This window comes from Desmodus rotundus, chromosome X (assembly GCF_022682495.2).
Source record: "Desmodus rotundus isolate HL8 chromosome X, HLdesRot8A.1, whole genome shotgun sequence".
Lineage (NCBI taxonomy): Eukaryota > Metazoa > Chordata > Mammalia > Chiroptera > Phyllostomidae > Desmodus > Desmodus rotundus.
The window spans coordinates 69,913,905-69,924,977 of NC_071400.1; the positions used below are offsets into that span (position 1 = coordinate 69,913,905).

Genomic DNA, 11,073 nt, shown 5'->3' on the forward strand with positions numbered 1-11,073 from the left:
AAATGATAGATGGAGTTTATATCCTCCCTTTCATTTAATGTTACAGTATTCTGTTTTAGATACCATCCATTTGTCCCATTAGGACTTTTCTCCAGCCCCTTTATTCTTGCTCTGAATCCCAGGCAGCTGACCTTTGTGGGCTGCATCAGAGGGGCTTGAGCCCTCTTGCTTCCAGTTGGGTTGGCTAATGGAATGCAACAGCAGGAGAGTGGAGGGTGGTAGGAGAAAGAAATCATTTCCCTGCCTTCCAGTCACAATAGGTTGACTTCCTCCCCCTACCAAGGTCCGTAGCAGCACCTGTCTGGAGATTTTCTCCTTATAGCATCCCACTTCAAGTTCTGATAACTGCCCTTATGTGGCCCCCTCATCCACAGGTGGTGGTAATGACACTCTGCTGCTACAGTCCCTGAAGGGTGGAGGATGTCCTACTGGTTTCTCTAAACACTTCCAACAATTTTGTAGATAGTCATTTTATTAAACTCTTCTCAACTGCACAGTTTGCATATGTCCTCTATTTCCCATGGGATCCTAAATGATACACGTACTTATTTTTGCTAGTTAACAACTGCCTTTGTTGTTGTTTTCCTTACTTTCTACTTCTCTCCTTTTTCTTTCCACCCAATCCACCACCCAAATGTTTACGTGTATGTTGGGGGTTTCATCATCTACTGTACTAAGATGTAAATGATACCACATGCATTTTATCTACAGTGTGTTTTTCGTACTGAATAGTAAATTGTGGGAAATTTCTCTAGTATGTATAAACCTAAGCCATTCTTTAACAAGTGTAGTATGGATATAGAATAATTTATTCATCCATTTCTGTTTGATAGATATACAAGTTATTTCTAAATTTTTGCCTCTGAAAAGATATGGTGTCTTATTACTTTAATTTTGATTTTCCTCATTTTGATTCAGTTTGAATGAAATTTAATTATCTTTTAGTACTATAACCCACAGTAAGAAAGACATTTGTTCATAGAAACCCAGCATGCACATATATAGTGAAACAAAAGTTTTATGAAACAATACTATTCTAACTGCATGTAGTACTGTTTGATTTCTCCTTTCTCTCATCCTTTCTTTATCTCTTTCTTTTCTTTTCCCTCTTCTCCTCCCCTTCTTTCTCTTTTGAATGTAATTCACGACCCATTAAATTGATTTAAGAACCCACAAAATGATCTCCACCCATACTGGAAGAGGAGTCACTGTGTGGGAAGCTCAGAGAGCCACTCTCCTTTTAACCGCCTTTCCTTCATTTCATCTCTTACCTACTCTGTCAACTAAAACAGTTAATGAGCCTTGGAGCTCAGGTGCTTTAAGGAGGCAGGTAGAGCAGAAAGTCTGGAACATGAATCTGAGTTCAAATCCTTAGGTTGATGATTGACTTTAACTGGGTGGAGTATGTACAAATTACTCAACCTTTTAGGTTTTCCCATCTCAAAAATGGAGATAAGAATAGGACTTCCATCAGAGTGGTTGTGAGGATCAAGTCTATACATGTAAGACACTTATCACAATACCTGTTCCATAGTAAGGGCTTAAATGTTAGCTATTATTATTTTTTTATAAAATGGAGATGTCTTACTTCCTCAAGTCAGGGGGGTGGGCCTTTAACATTCAACTTCCAAGACTAAGATCAGTGATTCTCTCCATAAAGGTAAGAGTTAGAACAGGTACAGAACAGAAATGTTGCATTGGAAAGGGTCTGAGCTTCAGCATTAGGCTCTTCCAGTTGTTACTCATTTGCAGTGAGAGCTTTACTCTTAGGCTCTCTTATCAATTCTGCTGAACAAGTACCAAGTGGTTGAGTCTGAGGAAGACATTTGGAAAGGGTCATTTCTTTTCAGCCAGTTAAAGAAAAAAGAAACAAGTATAAAATGGTACCTAATCAGTTTAATCAATAACGAGTCTGCAGCACTCTGGTACTCCTAAGTCTGTTGCTGTTTCATAAAGAAAAGATAGCTTGAGAATGTTACCAGTGGGCCTATAAGTCCATGTGAAAATATTTAATTTGAATAGGCTGAGCATAATATTGCATAGTTCATACAGTAGAATCAGTAGTGAAAAGTATAGTATCTCCTGAACCATGTAAGTGTGCTTCAGTGTTAATGTCTAATTACCTGAAATACTCTAGGTCAGAGCCTGTCACAGGTTGGGTTCTCCAGGAAGCAGATAGAGTCTAATGTACAGAAAGTTTATTTGGGAGTGTCCTTGGGATCAGTGCCTGTGGAAGAGAGAGGAAGGACACACAAGTAGGCAAAAGGACAAGTTGAGATGTAATGCAGGCACAAAAACAGCCCTCCAACCCACAGGGAGCTCTGGAACTTGAACAACCTTCAGAGTTGTCCTGAGTTGGTGAGTTGGTTTAAGAAGAGGTATGACTTTGGACAGTATAGCTCTTTGCACCTGAGACAGCTCTGCAGCAAAAGCAGTCTCTGAAGGGGACTCCCAGAAGCTGGACCAAGTCCTTCCTCAAGGGAATTCTGGGTGGTACATCACAGCTTGTCAACCAACCACTCTTGAAGCCCTTGATGATTGTTCTTGGTACCAACTGGGCTCTTGGCAGTGTGGCACAGTCTCTTTACCACCCCTGCTCCTCGGTTATTGTCTAATCTTGCAGCTGTGGCAGGAACTTACAGGGGAGTGATTATGCCAGAAGAGGGCATGCAGGAGTTGGACCAGATATGTAGGTCCATGAGACCCAGTTGGACAGAGAAAACCTCTCACATAGGTCTTTGCTGATCACCAAGATTTGGGGAGTCTGCCATAGCCAAAACGTCACATGTGGGACTTTAGGACAAGATCCACGAGGTTTTGAAAGTCACCCAGTCCGGAGTGTGATGTGTTAAGATTCAAGTTCTGATGAGAACAAGCCTGCTGAGCTCCTGTGTGGAGGCCAGGGATTGGGCAACTGCCTGCGTCCTTCAGTATATGAGTTGGTCAGGCTGGTTCTGCCTGAACTTCCAGAGATGCCATGAACAGCTCTGTAGAAGTTACTAGCACCAGCCACCACTTAGACCTTGGATGTCTTTACTCCTGGGCTGTATGGTATCCTCGAGATCTTATCCCTGAACTCAGGATCTTACTGAGAAATGAAACAAGACTTCTTGGCTGATTAAAGTTAAGCAGGCCTAGGTACTAGATTCAGCAGCAATTCTGTTTGCATCAGCATTAGTGGGTGGAATTGGTGGTAAGGTTGGGGATTTAGGACACCTTCCTGTGTGGCCTCATTAATTGAGGTGAATGATGTGAGCAGGGAGGGTCCAAAAAAGAGGGGTAAGTCCACAGGTGTCAGCCAACCAGAGACTAACATGAGATTGGAAGGACAGGGCATCAGGGAGTTCCAGCAGGTGTCTCTCGAAAACATGGAGCACAGTGGTGGAGAATCCTGAATTTATTATTATTCAGCAATCAGAGGGAGCTAGTCAGCAAGCTTGAACCAAGCCTTTAGCCCTGTTCAGGGGACAGAATAGGCTAAGTCACTATACCAGTGAGGTTCCATCAAGAAATACCCAGCACACTCAAAGGAATCAGGAATATGGATTTAATGAAGAGACTAGTGACAGAGGAGTGGGTAGGGGTAAGAGAACCAGTCAGCACAGTGGAGCACTGAGGGACTAGCAAGCGTGGGAAAGCTTTACCATCACTAGGTCTAGAGAAGCAGGGGTGGGTGGGTGGTATTATCGAAGCCCAGTAGAGGAGCTAGAGCAATGGTAGGAGGTAGAGCAGTGTAGCCACTGCCAAACCATGGCCAGGCAGGGAGGGAGTAAGTAGGGGAAGGGGAAGTGGAATCAATACCCTGATCTCTTGCTGCTTCCCATTGGCTGTATCCACCCAGAAGCCAGAGAACAAGGAAGCTTAGGAAATGATGCAATCCATAGGGGTTTGCCTCAAGGCAGGGAGCTCAGTGAAAATGGCAGGGTAGAAAGTGGATCTTGATGGGCAATTGGAGAATGACCCAGTGTAATCTGTTACCAAGAATAAAGACCGGGGCTCAGGTAAACAAGTCCCACAGCCAAGGTATAAGGCCAGGTCCCAACTAATAGCTTTTTTCTTGGTCTGCTGGGTGTCAGGACTGGCCCCCAGACTCAGATGGGGCTCCCCTACCTGTAATGGTTAGGTGGTCTCAGCTAACAGCACTGGGATCCAACAATAAGCAAATGAAATGTGCAAATAGGACTGTGATTGTAGCTAGCTCAGCTTTCATTAGTCCTGCTGCCCTTTGCTGAGAGATTTTCCTACATGGGTGCATGTACATTGTCACCCATCATGACTGTTGACTGTGGCATATAGCCTGGATTCTCAGGAGCCCCCTTGGCCAGGTGCCACCACAGCAGCCCATGGTGAGCCATTGGGACTGTAATTTAACTCTCACTCTATTATGTGACTATCTATGTTCTCAGCATGTTGTCCTGGCACTACCACAGCCCAGAGACACCCTTTCTATTCTATTGTGCTTGCTTACAGATGGTAGCTGTAAAACTGGCAAAATGGGCCCGACTGCTTAGAGCCACTCTGGTTAATCTCAGAAGTCATATTGTAAAAAATAACACTAAACTGGTTCTCATACAAACTTTATAACTTGTACCGGGTGACTAGCATCTAATCTTTGAATGTTTCTGAGAAAAATTGGATGTAGCTTCATTTTATGAGCACTGAAACTGCAGAAGCATTAGCAAATGGCTCTAAAGCTCTTGTGTCAGAACAGGATGATATATAGCCTTGTCAGTGGGGAGTAGGGGGCAGTTGGGTGCACCTTGGGATACATTTTTGGGAACCCTACTTGTTGAGGATACCCCTTTGGTATTTAGAGGGTAGAATGCCCTGTGACATTTTATTGTCCCAACAACCTTGTGAGAATGTGTCACTCCCAATTTATAGATTAGAACCTGAGACTCAAAAGCATTCCTAAAGGTAAGGACTATATAATTAGGGGATAGTGCCAACACTTTAATAAACAGTTATTTCTGATATTTGAGGTTTAATTTAACAGTTGAAATAAAATATTATTAATTCTCACTAGATTTAAAAGAATAACTGGTAACACATACTGATTACCTAACACAAGCAATAAACTTAGGAAATGATACCGCTGGAATCCACTTGGATTTAAAGCATTGGATGATGTCTATTTGAATCATATGTATGTCTATCACTAAAGGTAAAAAAAAATCCATGAATCCTTGAAAACTTTAGTTGCCTTGTAATGCAGTTTTAAGGAAAGTTTTCTTGCTTAGAAGCTGCACCTATGTTTTAGCTACACTCTATTGAATCTTTATCTGGGGCAGCGGGAAGCAATTGTGAAATATTGTCATTACAGTAAAGACAGAAATGTATAGCAATATAATAGCCTACAGGTCCATCAGTGCTGTTGCAAAGAAGTAAGATCTCCTTTTTTATGGCCATGTAGTATTCCATTGTGTATATGCACCACAGCTTTTTTATCCATTCATCTACTGACAGGCACTTGGGCTGTTTCCAGATCTTGGCTGGTGTAAATCATGTTGCAATGAACGTAGGAATACATATATTCTTTTGAACTAGTGTTTTGGTTTTCTTCAGATATATTCCTAGAAGTAGTATTGCTGGGTCAAAAGTCAGTTCCATTTTTAATTTTTTTGAGGAAACTCCATTATGCTACGTGAAATAAGCCAGTTAGAGAAAAGCAAATACCATAAGATCTCACTTATATGTGGAATCTAATGAACAAAATGGAAACAGAGACATGGATACATGGAACACACTGACAGTTGTCAGAGGGGAGGGGGGTTGAGGAGGCTGAGTGAAAAAAGGTAAAGGGATTAAGCAAAAAAAATGTATATATAACACAGAGACACAAACAACAGTGTGGTGATAGCCAGAGGGAAAGTGGGGTGGGGGTAGGTGGAGGTGCACAAAGTTGGGGAAAACGGGGGTAGAAAGAGACTTTATTGTGGGACAATGGCCACAGAATACAGTGTGCAGATACGTTTTGATGAGTTGTACACTTGAAGCCTGTATGGTTTTGTGAACCAATGTCACTCCAATAATTTTTTAAAAGAAATGTATAGGAATATAAGCAAATTTCCTGGCTTGACATATGAGCTTTTCTTTATGTCATCAGAATGCCCTTGATTATCTTGACAAGTATTTGTGAATTATCTTTCCAAAATTAATTTTAATTTGATTTACTGAAATTTTACTGTTTTTATGATTTTGTCAACTTTAATTTGATTATTTCTTTTTTTTTAAATTTTTATTGTTATTCAATTACAGTTGTATGCCTTTTCTCCCCATCCCTCCACCCTAATTTGATTATTTCCAAGGTCATGTCAACCTATTACAAGGAAGAATATTCAATAAAACCACAATTTCAATTCCATACACGCTACTGGACTTTTCTACAAGTTCGTAAATATTCCCTGTAGAAGCATCCTTTTTTGAGTGAGTGGAGGGTAGTAGCAGAGTAAAATCACTAACATGACTCTATCAATCTTACATTTGAGAGGAATAAAAATAACCTTGTTTCAGTGAAGCATGGAATGTAATTGGCTCCCAATCTTTTCCGCTCATGCATCTGGTGGCCAGTACTATATTAGAAAATTTTAAACTAGAAGGAGACATAATCCAATTAAATTTCCTTTTAAAAATGTCAAAGCAAATAAATCCAGGACCCATGAACTCACTCACAGCTTTGCTATTCTCACTGGGAAGCTGCTATTTGCTGGGTTTCCATCCAGTGCCATCTTTGCTTTCCATTTCAAGGGTATGTGATTTTACAGATTGGCAGCTATATTCTTTCACCATTGATGAACAAGTAAGCTATTGCCAACTTGTTTGACATCTTAAGTAGCTCTAGTGACAGCCAGCTTATAAGATGTCATGGGCCCCTCTTGCAGACAAAGATTCCCAACCATTTTAGAGTCATAATTTTACACTGTGGTTGAATTTCACTCTGTACTTCATAGTTATTCCTTTTGTAAAATGATATGTGGCACATATACTTTATGCTTCCTATTAAATAGAATCTTTTTTTAATTTGGGCACTGTCTCTTGAGTTATCTAGAAGTCACATTGGAAACTCTGGATCCATTCACAATTTGTCAGGAAATTGCTTTGTTCCAAGCTCTGCTGTGACTTTCATAGACTTTTATTAGTTTTGATAAATGTAAAATTGCATAATGCCTTTGTTTGACTTCCTCTAGAAGCCAAATTGGAGACAATGATAGGAGTATAAATGGTTTTGGGGGAAAGTGAAAGGAGCACTAGTAAGGGAGTGAGGAAGTGAGAAATGGAAGAAAAGGAGCTTATGGGGTATATTATTAAACCAGTAACAAATGTGGATGACTGGAGCTAAATTCCTAGAAGACACACAGGGATCCAATAGCTGACAGGTCCCAACCAAAGTGCAAAGGAGCTGTGGTATTCATCCATCAACTCCCATCAGTCATGATTTGAGGGCTGCTCCTGAAGTGGTAGGAAGGAATTAATTCCTAGGCACTTGCGACTAGGGCAGACAAAGTGGGCATCAGAGGCCAAAGAAAAGCACTCAGGCAAAGGAATGCAGGTGCTGGTGGTTGGAAGTCAGGCTGGTGTGAGCCAAGTGGAGAGGGTGAGGGGATCGGGAAGGGCACTGGCAGAGCCTGCCACAAAGATATTTAAGATTCCAACAAGCACCATGGGGGGGGGGTGTTTTCAGAAACACAAGCACACTCATCCTCATTTTGAAGGGGGAAGGATGGACTACTGTGTTTGAGCTGTCCTGTTGCAAAATTACCATGCAGTTATTTCCACTTAAAATTTACAGGCACTGCTGGGAATACAATATAAACTGGAGGTTTCTTTGCTTTTGTAGTGTAGGATGAATAAAAGGTCAGTGAAGACAAAGAATGTTTTAACTCACTGTCCAGATTGTCATAAATATTCTGTAATGTTTGGAACATTTGTGAATTTATTAGAACAATTAGGCAGTGGTAGTATGAGAATTTCTCATGTCACCAAAGATCTATTTAAAGATCTATTTATTTTACAAAGTGATTGACCATGTGATTCCTGTAGATGGACCCAATTACAGACAAAAATTATGAAGAGATATCTTTTCCCTTTAATTTATTGATCCCTCTCCAAGTTTCGTAAGTCTTACCTGCTGCTTCCTACCCTCCTTTGGATCCCAATTTGATTCCTTTTAGTCCATTTAAACCAGTAATTGGAAATCTCCCTAAAATTGAGGGTTGGCTACCATTCTGGTACCAATTCCAGTGTGTGGGTTTTTTTCCCATACCAAGCAATTCTCAACACCAGCAGGGTGTCCTACAATTCAACTCAATTCTGATACTGTCTACCCAGAGATAGCCTTAGATTCTACAGGTTAGTGCCTTAGCCCTAACTGCCCCACAAGACTGCCTCTGCCCCACTTCAGACATCATTTGCATGTCCAGGTTGTCACCTGTGCTTCTGACCAACTGCTGTAGAGGTTTCCATGACTCCTTCCTTGGATTTGATTAATTTGCTAGAGTAGCTCATAGAATGCACAGAAACATTTTACTTACTAGATTACTGGTTTGGAACAGCCAGAAGGAAGAGATGCATAGGGCAAGATACGGGGAAAGGGCGAGGAGCTCCAGGCCCTCTCCAGAAAGGCCACTCTCTCCAAATCTCCATGTGTTTACCAACCCAGAAGCTTGGAGGTTACTGAAATAAAAGGACTTCAACACATCTTTTTATTGTTTTGAGAGGACACAATTCAACCCATAACACCACTCCTTTCTTTTATGACCACTTCAAACCAGTCACCTTCCAGGTATTGTGTGTGTTCTACTGTAGCAAAATCTTTCACATGTGGCTCTTATCCATCCCAGCTTCAGCTGCTCTGGTTATAACACAGTCATCTCTCCACAGGATTATTGCAATAACCTCCATACTGATTTTACTCCTTCATTTCATTCTTCATATTTCCAATGAGTTATGTAATTAATTTCTAATCAGATTTTTTCTGGCTGAGACTCACCAGTGACTTTCCTCAACCATAGCATAAAGAATAAACTGGCACAAAAGCTCCTGAGTTTCCTTCCAACTGCCTTTCTTGCCTCTTTGTACTATGTGCCCCAAACCACACTGGGCTACCTACCCTTTCTCAAAAATTTATTTTTATGTCTCTAAACTTTTGCTTATGCTGTTCCCTATGCTTGGAACAGCTTTCATCACCTTAATCCCCTGCTGAACTGCTCTTCATTCCATAAGGCCCAAGTGAAACATCACTTAATCAGTTTACTTCCACAATTCTATCCCATAGAATCAATGAGTCCTTACTTAAGTTTCTGTGATATCTTGTGACTTTGGATACTAATTTAGCTTTAGGCAACATATAGCACCTCTTATATTAAACAGTTAACCTTGAAAATAGAAATATAAGCAGACACAGTTATGGGCTTCCCCACCCCCCTGTTGATGTTGATATGAATTGACCATTGCAGCATAAATAAAAAGTAGATATGAGGTCTGTCCAGAAGGTATACAGCCATATAATATGAAAAAATAGAGACATTTATTGAAGAAGATACAAGATACAAGAAACATTGTACATAAGACAGTAACACCTCAGTCCCCTTCAAAGTAGGTACCTTGGGACCTCACATAATTGTCCCCGTACCCTTCAGCTGCCCTGTCATATTTTTCTGAATCTCATCGAGGATCTGAAATCTCTTCCCTTTCAAAGGTGATTTTAGTTTTGGGAAAAGTCAAAAGTTGCAGGGCACCAAATCTGGGCTGTATAGGAGCTGCATCACCTGGGTGATTTGATGTTTCACCAAAAAACTGCATGAGATGGTGAGGCATAAGCTGGTGTGTTGTTCTAATGAAGCTGCCAATCAGCAGTTGCCCATAGCTGTGGCCTTCTGAATCATTCAAATAGTTTCTGTGGAGGAATGTTCAAGCTTAATGCAAAATTTGATGCAGATTCATTGCTCTACTCAGTCATTTTGAATGCGACAGGCACACAGTACACACGCTCCCTCAACGGCATCTACCACCCCCACTGACTAGTACAATGGCATCACCATTGTTCACACAGGCATATTCCAGTTCACTCTCCTTGGCTGCCAGGTTACATTTATGTTGTGTGAACCATTCTTGTTATATTAACCATGGCTGGACTTTTTCTGGACAGACCTCGTATGGACATAATGGGCATGTATATAGATTTATGTATACAAGATTTTTTTGAAATGTGTTTGACACATGTTTATTACTTACATAATTTTGTTGCAACCTACCTCATCAAATTAATTCTTAGCCCTGGCCAGGTGGTTCAGTTGGTTGGAGCATCGTCCTGTATACCAAAAAGGTTGCGGGTTTGATTCCTGGTCAGGGTATATACCTAGGTTGTGGGTTTGATACCTGTTCGGGGTGCATACAGGAGGCAACTGATCAATGTTTCTCTCTCTCTCTAAAATCAATAAAAACATATCTTCAGGTGAGGATTAAAAATAAAAAATAATAGTAATATTTATTTTTAAACCTCTCTAGAGTGAAGGTATTTATTTTTCTGAAATTAGCAAATATATACACACATATGCATCATACATATTATGTATAAAGTATATGTATGTATATTTTTATACTACGTATGTATGAGGTGCATATAAAGTAACTTATCCCCAAGAGCATTGTGAATGATCCAGTCCTTACCATTGTTAGATGGAAGAAACAGTAACCAAGCAGCCAGTATAGCCAGCAGTTTGGATTTTTAAAAAAATTGAGTTCTTAATGAAGCATAGGAGGAGCTATCACTGCAATAATGCTGCATAACAAAGTCCCACCCCTAAATTTGAGTGGTTTGCAATAACAGACAATTATTTTTCTTCACCATGGGCCTGTAGGTCAGCTGGGTTTGTTCGGCCTGTGTCATTCTGACCAGCAGCCTCATGATCCCTCTTCTTCTCATGGCTGTGGCAGAGGCATAGGAGGCCAAGCCAAATCATGCCAGCAGATTAAGGCCTTTGGTACATCTGCTAACATTGCATAGACCAGAGCCAGTCAGGTGGCTGAGACCATAACAAAGGGACAGGAAAATCAACTCCATGGAAGGTGCTG

The 11,073-nt window shown here is 40.8% G+C and overlaps 1 protein-coding gene across 6 annotated transcripts in view; it reads left to right on the forward strand.

Moving 5' to 3' along the window:
- EFHC2 (EF-hand domain containing 2) overlaps positions 1-11,073 on the forward strand; it is a 328,021-nt gene that overhangs the window by 213,401 nt on the left and 103,547 nt on the right. The gene's annotated exons all lie outside the window — the stretch shown is intronic.